At 44.6% G+C, this 15,392-nt stretch overlaps 1 non-coding gene across 1 annotated transcript; it reads right to left on the bottom strand.

Annotated features, from left to right (window-relative positions):
• Positions 1 to 2,207: 2,207 nt before the first annotated feature.
• Positions 2,208 to 2,279, bottom strand: Trnaa-ugc (transfer RNA alanine (anticodon UGC)). The gene has a single exon. It is a non-coding gene; the product is annotated as a tRNA-Ala (tRNA).
• Between the last annotated feature and the right edge of the window lie 13,113 nt (positions 2,280 to 15,392).

The following is a 15,392-nucleotide window of genomic DNA, read 5'->3' as shown; positions in this document are numbered from 1 at the left end:
TCCCATGCAATCTCACTGGCCGTTCAACAGCTGACTTTCGTTTCTTGTGCTCTGGTTGTTTTTCTTGTCGTCACTTTCCTAGAGTGAAACTTGATGATTGAAGACACGATCAGCTGCGTCTTCGATGCATTTTCACTTGCTGTTCAACAACTGAGAGTGATTTTACAGAGCGTCTCGCTGCACACCCAACCTGAGTAATGTCACACAGTGTTCAATTGTGATTGGTTGTTTTTTAATTGTCAGTCTCCAGTAATGACACTGATTATGTGCTCAGCTCAGGTGCGTCTCCAATACATTCTCACCGACCTTTCAACAGCTAACACTGATAGCTATGTGAAGCCGACCACACCCTAATTAAACTCAGTTGACGCCTATAGCTCAAATCGCACCTGCTTTCAGTGCGAAGAGATGCAGACACTGACCACACACACAGTGGACATAGAGATGCGCCCAGTCAATGACCAGCGTGGTTATAGTACACTGTGACACGCCTTTTGTCCGGTCAGTCGCACGTACAGGTAGAAAAATAAAATCAACTACGCCCACATCAAACACGCTGTCGCCGCACCCGCAGCGGAGAATTAACACGCTCGTGTTTGGTTCTTTAAATCCAAGCTAATACCTCTAAACCTGTCTGCTGTTAAATCTAAGAAAAATTAGTCGTGACAAGGTTTAAGATTTCACATGCATGACACCGGCGAAGGGGGTGCAGCACACGTGGCAGATGACCTGGTTCACAGCTTAACGGCGTGGTCAGTATTATTGTGATAAGTGTTCGTGTCACTGTCATAGGGGAGGGTTGTGTAAACAGCACGAGACAATGTCAGCTCCAGTCACTTATCACTGAGCAAACATGACCAGAACAGTCCGGAACAGTGTACCCGGTCTTCCGTGGCAGAAAGCGTTAAGTCAGGACAGTGAAGGGTCAGAACAATGATTATTCCCCGCCCATCACACCAGAAAGAATAATTCATGCTTTTTATCCAACTATTAATTATTTTTGGGGTATATATACACATACTCAATCAATGTACTTTTTGAAATTATGCGGGTTCATCCACCTGAAACTCATTTAATTTTGGTCTTGTGAAATTGAAAACTCTTTAAAAGGTCTTCAAACACGCTCACGGATAAAAGAACAGACAGACAGACAGAGATGCGTAGCAACTTATGCACAATTTAAAATCAAAATCTACTTTTCGTATAAATACGCATCGCACTCAAATCATGACATAATAATAATAATAATAATAAATAACTTTTCTATAGCGCGAGTCCCATCAATTGGCTCCAGGCGTGTTGTATTCCGAACTATAAATAAACCACAACCAAGTAAAGAAAGTTTATTTGAGTTACAACGTTTTGCCAGCAAGCCAGTTTAATTCAATGCGCGTATAAAATAGCTAAGTCAACAGACGAAGCTAATAATAAATTCCTGATTTGATGTGCAGCTGGAACACGAGAATATCGATCGAACTGCATTTCTGTCTGTGCTGTCTTGTGTCATTTCTCTTCACATTGTGCTAATAATTAACTGTATGTGTGTGTGTAACTTTCATGCGTTGATACTGAGATGCTGCCTGCGTGCGTTTGCATTTCTATTTCTGCATGTACTGTGTTCAATGGGGGTCGAAGAACACAGGGGTTCAATATAATATTAACTAACTTACTAACTAACTAACTAGCTAACTAACTCACTCACTCACACTCACTCACTCACTCACTAACTAACTAACTCACACACACACACACACACACACACGCACACGCACACACGCACACACTCACGCACACATACACAAACACACACACACATACAAGCACACATACACAAACACACAAACACATGTACTGACACTGACACTGACACACACGCACACACACATGCACGCACGCACGCACGCACACACGCAAGCAAGCATGTACGTGCGCACACACGTGCACATTCTCACTCAAACAAACACGCACACACGCGTGCATGCGCGCGGTAATGCCAAGTTTTGTGTTTGTTTATTTTACATCAGTATCTTTGCACGAAAGTATCGACTCGGAGGGTGCGTAGGACGTTACTGTGAGTAAACGAAGAGAAAAAATATGGTATAGTCATTTAAATATTTCAAATTTAATTACAAAACAACGACAATAACATGTGCTAACAACAAAAGTACAGAATAACTCATTTTCATGAAGAAACAAACAAAAAAACATGGAGATGCCGGGGATTGAACCCGGGGCCTTTCACATGCAAAGCGAACGCTCTACCACTGAGCTACATCCCCTGCTGTACTTAAGAGTGTTAGCGACCAAATTCATAATGTGACACTGAAGTTGTACATAAACGCGCAATGTTATTTTTACTCAAATCTGTTAAAGTTCTTCTTTTACCAAGTTGTTTGAATCCTTCGACATGAGCGTCAAAGATAAGGTTTGACATCAACTCCACCCCCGCCCACACACACACACACACACACACGCACACCGCACACACGCACGGAGACCCGCACGCACACAAACTTGGCGCAAACTGACAAACATACACAGAGAGAGAGAGAGAGAGAGAGAGAGAGAGAGAGAGAGAGAGAGAGAGAGAGAGAGAGAGAGAGAGAGAGAGAGACACACATACAGACAGACAGACAGAATTAAAAAGACAGACAGACAGACAGAGAGACAGAGAGACAGAGAGGATGTTCGCAGATTGTAGAGATCCTTCTATTCCTGTTGAGTATGTAGGGCACCGCCCCGAGGCATAAAATGTCAATAAAGCAAAACACAAAGCACCTCTATTTGAACTAAGTCAGTAACCAGCGAAAGCCCCAACAAAAACACGAATTACCAGCAAGTTTTCAGACCAAAGATCGGTGCTATGGTTGTGGCCTAGAGTGCCATTGTTGCCAGACTTGTTGGGTGGGTTTGTTTTGGACGTTGTCAGGGACGGTACGGCCGCTGAATTTCGAAATGTTTTTCATTTTGAAAGATGCAATCGACACACCGGGCACGTAAAATGTTGATTTTTTCCCCGTATGTGCATAGGTTGCACTCTGTCTGATGGGCGGGGATATAGCTCAGTTGGTAGCGCGCTGGATTTGTATTCAGTTGGCCGCTGTCAGCGTGAGTTCGATCCCAGGTTCGGCGGAAATTTATTTCACAGAGTCAACTTTGTGTGCAGACTCTCCTCGGTGTCCGAACCCTCCCCCCCGTGTACACTACATTGGGTGTGCACCTTAAAGATCCCACGATTGACAAAAGGGTCTTTCCTGGCAAAATTGCTTAGGCACAGTTAATAATTGTCTACCTATACCCGTGTGACTTGGAATAATAGGCCGTGAAAGGTAAATATGCGCCGAAATGGCTGCAATCTACTGGCCGTATAAAATTTCATCTCACACGGCATCACTGCAGAGCGCCTAGAACTGTACCCACGGAATATGCGCGATATAAGACTCATTGATAGATTGATTGATTGATTGTTTTTCTGTCTATTTCAGTGTTTTTGTGTCCTCACTTAGATCTCTGTTGTTAATGGATCGATTGAATTTCAATTTTGGTCTTGAGCTTGTTTGTTTTTAATAATATAGCGTCAATTGTGGTTTTATTGACATTAAATTTTGCTCGATTCGGATCCAAATCCTAAATTTCAACGTCATTTCGTATGTTTTATTTCAGTTTTATATTTTCATGAATTTTACTTTTTTGTAAAGTGAAAACAACAACACGTTTTTATGGTGGTGTCTGCAAAACAAACTTACAATCAGATATAAATATGAAAATGAGACAATGCCTCCTTTTTTTACCCAGTGCTTGTGAAGAATAAAGACAAAAAACTGGCAGATTTGACCTTTTCCGGCTGTAAGTATGCACATGCTCGTAACTGCGTTAACATGACAAAGAACATGATTCTTTTGAAGTATCATAAATGGGATAAAAACAACAAGAAAAATCAACTCCGGACAAACTATCGTCAGATGACACAGTAATTTTCAATTAGTTTATCGTGTTCCTGTGATATGCACATCCGTGTCTTGCGAAAGAACTGGCAAATGCATCAACTGCGGTAAGGTCGGACTTGTTTTAAAAATAGCATTTGAGTCAGATGTCCGTGTCCCGATATACCGGCACCAGACACTGTCTGTTGGTTTAGCGAGCATTGCCTACAGCCTTTTACATTATCTTGCGCACACACACAGACTGGAAGAAACGCTTTAGTTATTGCACTTGCTTTTCATAGGTTGACATTTCTCGAAGTTCGAGTTTAATGATCAGTGAAGTACTTTTGTGTCAGCTTTTCTAGCATCGAATTTTAGTATTCAGTACACAGAACCCAGCACTTTCAAGTCGGCGAGAGATGATGTTTGCATCATATTAACGTTAATTGTAATACCTTGAATACCTTGACTGAATACCTACGCGTTCTGCTATTGGCGAGCAAAACTTCAAAACTTATTGGTAAGAGGAAGAAAGAGAGAAACAAGTCGCGTAAGGCGAAAATACAACATTTAGTCAAGCTGTCGAACTCACAGAATGAAACTGAACGCAATGCAATTTTTCAGCAAGACCGTATACTCGTAGCATCGTCAGTCCACCGCTCGTGACAAAGGCAGTGAAATTGACAAGAAGAGCGGGGTAGTAGTTGCGCTGAGAAGGATAGCACGCTTTTCTGTACCTCTCTTCGTTTTAACTTTCTGAGCGTGTTTTTTTATCCAAACATATCATATCTATATGTTTTTGGAATCAGGAACCGACAAGAAATAAGATGAAATAGTTTTTAAAACGATTTCGGAAATTTAATTTTAATCATAATCTTTATATTTTTGATTTTCAGAGCTTGTTTTTAATCCGAATATAACATATTTATATGTTTTTGGAATCAGAACATGATGAAGAATAAAATAAAAGTAATTTTGGATCGTTTTATAAAAAAATTATTTTAATTACAATTTTCAGATTTTTAATGACCAAAGTCATTAATTAATTTGTTAGCCTCCATGCTGAAATGCAATACCGAAGTCTGGCCTTCGTCGAAGATTGCTTGGCCAAAATTTCAATCAATTTGATTGAAAATTGAGGGTGTGACAGTGCCGCCTCAACTTTTACAAAAAGCCGGATATGACGTCATCAAAGACATTTATCGAAAATGTAAAATTTCATAAAGATCGGTCCAGTAGTTTACTCTGAATCGCTCTACGCACACACACGCACAGACAGACAGACACACAGACACACACACACACACACACACACACACACACACACACACACACACACACACACACACACATACACCACGACCCTCGTCTTGATTCCCCCTCTATGTTAAAACTTGACTAAATGTAAAAACAACTCCGGACAAACTATTGTCAGATGAGTAGCCTTCGAGCCTTGTGTTTCAGTTCCGACCGGACTGTACAATGTTCCAGTAGATGTACTAGTCAAACAGTAATTTTCAATTAGTTTATCGTGTTCCTGTGATATGCACATCCGTGTCTTGCGAAAGAACTATCAAATGCATAAACTGCGGTAAGGTCTGACTTGTTTTAAAAATAGCATTTGAGTCAGATGTCCGTGTCCCGATATACCGGCACCAGACATTGTCTGTTGGTTTAGCGAGCATTGCCTACAGCCTTTTTATATTTAGTCAAGTTTTGACTAAATATTTTAACATCGAGGGGGAATCGAAACGAGGGTCGTGGTGTATGTGCGTGTGTCTGTGTGTCTGTGTGTCTGTGTGTCTGTGTGTCTGTGTGTGTGTGTGTGTGTAGAGCGATTCAGACTAAACTACTGGACCGATCTTTATGAAATTTGACATGAGAGTTCCTGGGTATGAAATCCCCGAACGTTTTTTTCATTTTTTTGATAAATGTCTTTGATGACGTCATATCCGGCTTTTCGTAAAAGTTGAGGCGGCACTGTCACGCCCTCATTTTTCAACCAAATTGGTTGAAATTTTGGTCAAGTAATCTTCGACGAAGCCCGGACTTCGGTATTGCATTTCAGCTTGGTGGATTAAAAATTAATTAATGACTTTGGTCATTAAAAATCTGAAAATTGTAAAAAAAAAATAAAAATTTATAAAACGATCCAAATTTACGTTTATCTTATTCTCCATCATTTGCTGATTCCAACAACATATAAATATCATATATTCGGATTAAAAACAAGCTCTGAAAATTAAATATATAAAAATTATTATCAAAATTAAATTGTCGAAATCAATTTAAAAACACTTTCACCTTATTCCTTGTCGGTTCCTGATTCCAAAAACATATAGATATGATATGTTTGGATTAAAAACACGCTCAGAAAGTTAAAACAAAGAGAGGTACAGAAAAGCGTGCTATCCTTCTTAGCGCAACTACTACCCCGCTCTTCTTGTCAATTTCACTGCCTTTGCCATGAGCGGTGGACTGACGATGCTACGAGTATACGGTCTTGCTGAAAAATGACTTTTAATGAACTGCTCTCGCGCCGGGAGGCTGCGTTGACTAGTCTCTCCCTTGTTTGTGCTGTTTTCGTCGATATTTGTGACTTTCTAAGCGCTCTGGGCTCGTCACCACGAGGTTTACGCGCTATATAAGTAATCGTTATTATTATTATTATTATTAAAAATGGCATTGCGTTCTGTGAGTTCGACAGCTACTTGACTACATATTGTATTTTCGCCTTACGCGACTTGTTGCATTATCTTGCGCACACACACAGACTGGAAGAAACGCTTTAGTTATTGCACTTGCATTTCATACGTTGACATTTCTCGAAGTTCGAGTTTAATGATCAGTGAAGTACTTTTGTGTCAGCTTTTCTAGCATCGAATTTTAGTATTCAGTACACAGAACCCAGCACTTTCAAGTCGGCGAGAGATGATGTTTGCATCATATTAACGTTAATTGTAATACCTTGAATATCTTGACTGAATACCTACGCGTTCTGCTATTGGCGAGCACAACTTCTAAACTTATTGGTAAGAAAGAGAGAAAAAAGGAAGAGAGAGAGAGAGAGAGAGAGAGAGAGAGAGAGAGAGAGACAGACAGACAGACAGAGAGAGAGAGAAAGAGAGCGAGAGAGAGAGAGAGAGAGAGAGAGAGAGACTGCAAGGGCGGATCTGGGGGGGGGGGGGGTTACACGGGTTACGTAACCTCCCCACCCCCCACCCCCCCCCCCCCCAAAAAGAGGTAATTTATTAGCTCAGGATGCACCAGATAGCTCTATTTTGCTTCTTTGGATAAAAAAAATTTCCGGGGGGGCATGCCCCCGGACCCCCCTAGAGGCTTAGGCGCCTTCGGCGCCGTCAACTTGTATCTTCGCAGTCATTTTGTAACCCACCCCCCTCCAAAGTGAATTGATCCGCCCTTGGAGAGAGACAGAGGGGGAGGGAGAGAGAGAGAGAGAGAGCGAGAGAGAGAGAGAGAGAGAGAGAGAGAGAGAGAGAGAGAGGGGTCCAAGGGAGGCACTCGAGGCTAAGTTGAATTTTGTCGATGAGTGTGTTCAGTCCCTTCTTTTGTACAGACATGTTCCTTTCATAGCGGACCTTGGGTAACAACCAAGACGTTTGCAATATTCTATATGTTTGAGACGCATTTTTTCTTCCATGTATTGTATTGAGTGACTGGTAGTAGACTGTCTACGCACGGACACAATTAACTCAGTCAACGCGTCAAGTCAAGTTGAATAGTGGATTCCGCATCAGTATCTGTCACAAAGATGTGAGTAACTAGGACTGGTATTTGAAGATAAGATTTTGTAAAGACGTCGTGATTTTAATCCTAAATGTTGTTACGCATCTATGTTATGTTAAGATGTTGATGCTATGTATGGTAGTGTCCTTTATGGATTAAGTGATCCATGGGTTAGTATAGCTTGGATATTGATTGTGGACGGAATGACATACATGAAATGTCAGAAGTACGTGTGTAAAATGATGTACGTTTAGCTTGGAATGCGAATGTAGAAAGGAAGAATGAACGAGAGAGGTGATACACGTACGACTCAGTGTTTAGAAAGAAGAGTTGGTTTAAGAGAATGTTATATTAAGACTTAGGTTAATTCTTTAGGAGGGACCGGCACGGTTGGCCCAGTGGTAAGGCGTCCGCCCCGTGATCGGAAGGTCGTGGGTTCGAACCCCGGCCGGGTCATACCTAAGACTTTAAAATTGGAAATCTAGTGGCTGCTCCGCCTGGCGTCTGGCATTATAGGGTTAGTACTAGGACTGGTTGGTCCGGTATCAGAATAATGTGACTGGGTGAGACACGAAGCCTGTGCTGCGACTTCTGTCTTGTGTGTGGCGCACGTTATATGTCAAAGCAGCACCGCCCTGATATGGCCCTTCGTGGTCGGCTGGGCGTTAAGCAAACAAACAAACAAACAATTCTTTAGGAGTCAGTTTCCATGACGGTGTCCGGGGGTTGGAACCCACACTGGAGAGTTCGTGACGATGTCAGGTGTTACACGACACTTGAGATTGCCACAAGTTCTCAAACGTCGTATAGTTGTGTTCTTTTATTCTACGTCGCCCGTCTTCGCAGCAGCAGAAAACAACTCGTCAAATTGAGTTCGAGGATTTATTCAGCATTCAATACATACAACTGCACATCGTAGCAGAACTCAAATAGAAGCTTTTTTACATACAAATCGCGCTGGCATATATAGTAAATACTCAATCTCGAGAATATTCCAGACCGAACATGAAACAACTACATTATACGAGCCGTGCATGGACTAAACTAGCGACATTCTCTGTGACGTACATCAAAAGGGCCGACGCACTTAATCCGAACGAACGCCACGAACTCATACTAAGAACAGCATGGTAAACAACTTGTTTTGACAGGACTAGAAAGTTCACCTGCATTCTCGTCCAAGCATAAATATTGTGTTTACAAAATATAATATCGGTACTTTCCCACAAAGTAAAAATAAGTCAACTACATGCAACACACAAAACTGAACCAAAGCTCAGCAACGGTAGCGTTTCCTAACATTACCCCCAACACCAGAAGAAATTTACCTAATTTCTTTCAATCATTGAAACGCTACCTGTACACATGTTATGTATACATAACAGATTGAAATCCAGGTATGTACATTAGTCTGTTGGAGAATGAACACAGTTTTAATCACATACTCGGCTGAGAAAATCTGCTCCAACATTGTCTGAACCTTTGATCGATTCCACTCGCATATCAAAGTTCTGCAAGTACATCACCCACCTCATGATACGATTATTCACAAACTTTGCAGAGTTCAGGTAGGTGAGGGGTTTGTGATCAGTCTGAAGCACGAATTTCACCCCTTGGAGGTAGAGTTCAAATTTCTTGATTCCCCACACGATGGCTAAACACTCTTTCTCCATGGTCGAGTAGTTCTTCTCGGCTCCTGACAGCTTCTTGCTGGCATAGCTGACCGGAAACGGTTTACCTCCATGCTCTTGCATCAGCATGGCGCCGATCCCTTCGTCCGATGCGTCTGTACGCAAGATGAACTCTTTGGCAGTATCAGGAAGGCGTAGCACCGGGTCTCGTGACATCAGGTCGCGCACGGTCTGGTATGCCTTCTCCTGAGCTGATCCCCAGAGTATTCGGTTGGGGCATCCTTTTCGGGTCATGTCCGACAAAGGCGCCGTTATGGCGGCGAAGTTTGGAATGAACTCTCTGTAGTACCCAGCCAATCCAAGGAAGGATCGCACCTGCTTCTTGGTTACAGGACGTGGCGCATTGAGGATCTTGGTGACGTTTTCCAACAAAAGCCCCTTTTGACCTTCCTTCAGTGAATGACCTATGAAGTCAACGTTGTCGGTCCCCAAAATGCACTTGCTGGGTCTCACGGTCAGATTAGCTTTTGTCAGGCGGGAAAACAATTCCCTCAAAGTCTCCAGATGCTCCTCAAAGGTCTCCGTGTGGACTAGCAGATCATCCCAGTAGTACACAACATTCTTCATTCCTTTGAGCATTTTTCGCATTCCCCTCGTAAGGGTAGCACCACTGTTCACCATGCCAAAAGGCATCCGCAGGCACTCATACGTTCCGTCTGGAGTTGCAAAGGCGGTCTTTGGTATGTCCTCTTCGCGCACAGGAATCTGCCAATATCCCTTGCTGAGATCGATCTTTGAGAAGATCTTACTGCCAGTCAACCGTCGGAACAGATCAGCCGCCGTCGGCATTGGTTCAGGGTCAAACACGGTGATCTTATTCACTTTCCTGAAGTCAATGCATACCCTGTTTGTACCGTCTTTCTTCTTGACAACAACAACGGGAGATGAGTAAGGGGATGATGACTCACGGATGACCCCCATCTTCAACATGTTGTCGATGTCCTTCTTCAAGGATTCCCGAGCCTGAAACGGGATAGGGTATGGTTTTGAGCGAACAGGAACGTCAGATGTGAGGTGGACTTCATGTTCGACCAAGGACGTAGAGCCTGGAACATCAGAGAACCTATGGGTGAAGTCGCCCATAAAATCATGCAGCTCCTTCTGCTGGTCTTCTGTCAGGTCAGGTCCTAACTTGACGTCATCCACTCCCTCTTTCTTGTGGAGGTCTCCCAACTCCAGTAGTTCCTCACCGTCGAACTCGTCTAGTTCGGCTGGTTCTTCCACACTTGCTGCGACCTGTACTGCTTCCGGAGGTCTCTCCACATACAGTTTCAGGAGGTTAGCGTGGTAGATCTTGGACTTCTTGCCGACATTCACCTTGTAGTCGTTGATCCCTACCACGGCCTCAACCTCGTATGGGCCTTTCCACTGCATCAGTAGTTTGTTGTGATCAGTGGGGAGCAGTATCAGCACTTTGTTACCTGGTGTAAACTTCCTGTTTACGGCTTTGCGGTCGTAGTAGTGCTTTCCACTATCCTGAGACTTTCTCAAGTTTTCTCTCGCAATCTCGAGAGTCTCCTCCAGTTTCTCTCGCAACTCGAACACGTACTGGTAACTGTTCTTCACTTCAGGTGTGTCCACATCTTTCGTCCACAATTCCTTTAGTATCTGCATCGGGCCTCTCACGGTCCGCCCGTACATCAGCTCGAACGGGGAGAATCCAGTGGACTCTTGTGGCACCTCCCTGTATGCAAACAGCAAGGCATTGATGTAGCGATGCCACTGCCTTGGCTGCTCACTGCATAGTTTCTTCAGCGTGGACTTCAGCGTCGCATTGAATTTTTCTACCAGCCCATTGCACATCGGGTGATAGGGTGTCGTAGTCAAGTGACGAATGCTCAGCAGCCTGTTGACCTCTTCCATGCATTCAGAGACAAACTGTGTCCCCAGGTCTGTGAGGATCTCTTCAGGAACCCCAATTCTGCTGAAAATGTCCACAAGTGCCTCGGCAACAGTCTCTGTGTCAATTTTCTTCAGAGGCACGGCTTCTGGGTACCTGGTTGCATAGTCTACCAGGGTCAGTACCCAACGATGACCCGCTTCACTTGGCGGTTTTATCTCGCCGATGAGGTCAATGGCCACCCTCTTGAAAGGTCGGTCGATCAAAGGCATCTTCTGCAACGGTACTTTCGGGACCCTTCCTCGAGGTATGGTTTTCTGGCAAATATCGCACGATCGGCAGAATCGAGTCACATCTGCATGCAGTCCTGGCCAGTAAAACGCAGCCTGGATTCTGTCCGATGTCTTCTTGACCCCCAGGTGACCTCCCATAATAGAGTCGTGGGCCACCTCCATCACCTGGCGCCTAAGTGGTTGAGGCACCAGAACTTGACGTAATGGCTTCCCACCGTTGACTCTCGCGTGCTGGAACACTCTGTACAGGATCTTGGCCTTTACTTCAAATTGCACAGTGCCTTCGCCCTTAGTCATCTCCTTGACAGGACGACTCCTGTACTTTGTCAAGGTCGAATCAGCTTCCTGTAGCTGAATCAGCTGATCCCTGTCCACGACAGCAGTTGCAGAACTGTTGGTGACCCTGAGTGGCGTAGTTGTTTTGTCCTTCTTCGCCTGGGCTCTGGTCGTCACAGCGCTTACAACCTGCGGCTGGTCGCGGCGATGCACAGTTGCTCTGTCATCTCGTAACAGTTCGCTGATATCTTCATTCGCGAATGGCAGTGGGTCTTCCTCCTCAACAGCAGGCTGAGCTGCGCCCATTCTCCATTCGACATCAGGGTCATCAGGACGTCTCGCACCCCCAATGTTCCCAATTAGTAGATCGTACAAGGGCTTCTTCAGGCAGACGGCCTCAACTTCACCGGTGAAGTATGGAGTATCGATCTGGATTTTTACCACTGGTGCCTTCACGCATTTGCTGTCAGCCATGAGCGTCCACTTGAAGTCACCAGTGAATTTCTCTGTTGGCACCAGATCCTCTTTGACAATGACTCCATTGCAGCCCGAATCTCTGAGAACAGTCACTTCCTGCTTCTCAACAAATCCCTTCGACACGGGCATGTTCGACACTGACACAGCTGCGCTGGCGACGACAGAGATTGACCTGCCATTGGTGAGTAGAAGCTGGCCATCAGATATACATTCTTCCACGTCCGATGGTGTAGCCACTTGCTCGGCAGCCCTTGGAAGTATGACGCTGCTCGCACATACTTGTTGGTTCGAGCCACTCGTTTGCCTCTTGTTGTCGTAATATCTCCGTCGATGTTCTTGCGCTTTGTCATTGACATGTCCGTTATTTTTCTTTTGGGGACAGTTGGCGACTCGGTGACCCTTGGCATTGCAATGGAAACACGTTATGTTCTGCCCTTCATTGGATGATGGTGCGGACTCAGTTTGTCCCTTGGCAGGTTGGTTTCCCTGGTTCCCACTCTTCTGGAAAGGTTTCGATGACTTTGACGTCCCCAGGGTCCTTCCATGAGCAATGAGATAACGCTCAGCAGCATCAGTAATGTCCTTCAAACCCCGCAGTTTTTGCTCTTCCAAGCGGGTCGCCAGGTCCTTCGGGCAGGCATTAAGGAACTGCTCCTTCACGATCAAGTCCCGCAGACTCTCGTATGACTGCTCTTCACCTGATAACTCCACCCACTTCTGCAGGTATGACGACAGGCGCTCCACAAACTGGCTCGGTGTCTCTCCAGACAATGGCTGGCATTCGCGGAAGCGTTGACGGTAGCCCCTTTCAGTGAAGTTGTAGCAACGCAACAGAGCTTCCTTCAGTTACATCATAGTCTCTGGCGTCATCATTTGAGAGTCTAGTGTAGACCTCAAGTGCTGCCCCAGTCAAATGTGCGCTGAGTTGAATCGCCCAGTCGTCGCGCTGCCATCTAGCACTCTCAGCGAACCTCTCGAATCTTGCAAGGTAGCAGTCGATCTGGTCCTTCCCGTCAGCGAATGCTGGAAGTTTCGGTGCCCTGTGTAACATTTGCTGCTGGTTATCTCTTTGGCGTGGTGCCTCGTGCTCATTTTGAACACGCACCATTTCTGTCTGAAGCTCTAAGCACTTCGTCTCAATTTCTATCTGGAGCTCCAAGCGTTTCAGCTCAATTTGCCTTTCTTCACGCTGTGCTTCTCTTTCTCTTTCTTCACGCTGCGCCTGTCTTTCTTTATCTTCACGCTGCGCTTGTCTTTCTTTACGCTGCGCTTGTCTTTCTTTTTCTTCACGCTGCGCTTGTCTTTCTTCACGCTCACGCTGCGCTTGTCTTTCTTCACGCTGCGCCAGCAGTCGTGTCTGGGACTCGACGAACTCCGTCAGCTGCTTGCCTTTCAGTCCCAGTTCAACTCCTTTTGCCCAGAACTCAGCCATTCTGGTCTTTTCCGGTGCGTTCGTCTGTATTCTTTCACAGCCACGAACGTAGACGAATGTAGTCTTCTAAAAGAACACAGTCTCTACTGCACCTCCTCCCTCAGGATACACCCGATTGATGGCTACCTCCTGTGACTGTCTTGACACTGGTCCTTGTTACTGGAAAACCCTTGGCGTTAAACGTAGATCCTTGGCTTGGCCCCCAATTGTTACACGACACTTGAGATTGCCACAAGTTCTCAAACGTCGTATAGTTGTGTTCTTTTATTCTACGTCGCCCGTCTTCGCAGCAGCAGAAAACAACTCGTCAAATTGAGTTCGAGGATTTATTCAGCATTCAATACATACAACTGCACATCGTAGCAGAACTCAAATAGAAGCTTTTTTACATACAAATCGCGCTGGCATATATAGTAAATACTCAATCTCGAGAATATTCCAGACCGAACATGAAACAACTACATTATACGAGCCGTGCATGGACTAAACTAGCGACATTCTCTGTGACGTACATCAAAAGGGCCGACGCACTTAATCCGAACGAACGCCACGAACTCACACTAAGAACAGCATGGTAAACAACTTGTTTTGACAGGACTAGAAAGTTCACCTGCATTCTCGTCCAAGCATAAATATTGTGTTTACAAAATATAATATCGGTACTTTCCCACAAAGTAAAAATAAGTCAACTACATGCAACACACAAAACTGAACCAAAGCTCAGCAACGGTAGCGTTTCCTAACATCAGGATAAGAAGTCACATCGGCGAAGGTGGATGGACGGTGGAGTCCCCACTGATCATGAACACTGGACGTTGAGACGTACCGGTACCGCTGTTCGCAAAGGGCGAAGTAGTGTTTCTCGGGGAGGAACTGCGTGAGAATTGGAAACCGGTATATGCATGGATTACAGTGGCACAAGAGTGTGTAAAGGACGGCATGAAGTGAGAACTACGAACTCGTGAGTGTCTGTCAACATCCTCTCTTGTGGAATAATCTAATATTGAGAAAGTAGGGTTACGAAAGATTGTTATACTATGTACTGAATATGTATTGAGTGATTCAGTGCAATATCATCACTGTGTGAACTGTGCGTTCGTGAGTGGTGATTGGTATTGCAGTATTGATGTGAAGAATTGTATTGTAATTCGGTTGTGAAGAAATAACAAGTCTGTATCCTCCCGCAAATTCTGTGTGTGAAGTGTGTAGTGTGAAGAGTGAAAGAGTCAGTTTAACTCAAGGGCAGAGTACGTAGTAATAAAATTAACTTCTTTATTCGCATATTCCACTTCATGACAAACTTCAAATGACCGCCTGCTTTTGTGAACAAGAAACAATTAACAAGTGGCTCTATCCCATCCCCTTCCCCCCTTTTCCCCGTCGCGATATAACCTTGAACGGTTGAAAACGACGTTAAAGAAAGAAAGAAATGACCGCCTGCGTGGTCGGCCGAGTGTGATCGAGTAAAGTCACTGAGTCGGGCACTGTGAACTCGACCGAAGCGGCTCCAGTTTTCCTACGTAAAAGAACGCCTAATCACTGAACCATCAAAGGGAACCCACAAAGGAAAGAAAGATAAGTCTGACGCTATTTTTATTTCTCAAATAACCTACTCAGGGCCGGACCCAAGGGGGGGTTCCAGGGGTTCCGGAACCCCACCCCTGGAAAAGCATGTACCTTGCTTTGAGTGGTTTTTTTTTTTACTAGTTTTAG

Source organism: Littorina saxatilis, linkage group LG2 (genome assembly GCF_037325665.1).
Source record: "Littorina saxatilis isolate snail1 linkage group LG2, US_GU_Lsax_2.0, whole genome shotgun sequence".
NCBI classification, from domain to species: Eukaryota; Metazoa; Mollusca; class Gastropoda; order Littorinimorpha; family Littorinidae; genus Littorina; species Littorina saxatilis.
The sequence above is the reverse complement of the archived record's forward strand: the minus strand, read 5'-3'. Positions and strand labels throughout refer to the sequence as shown.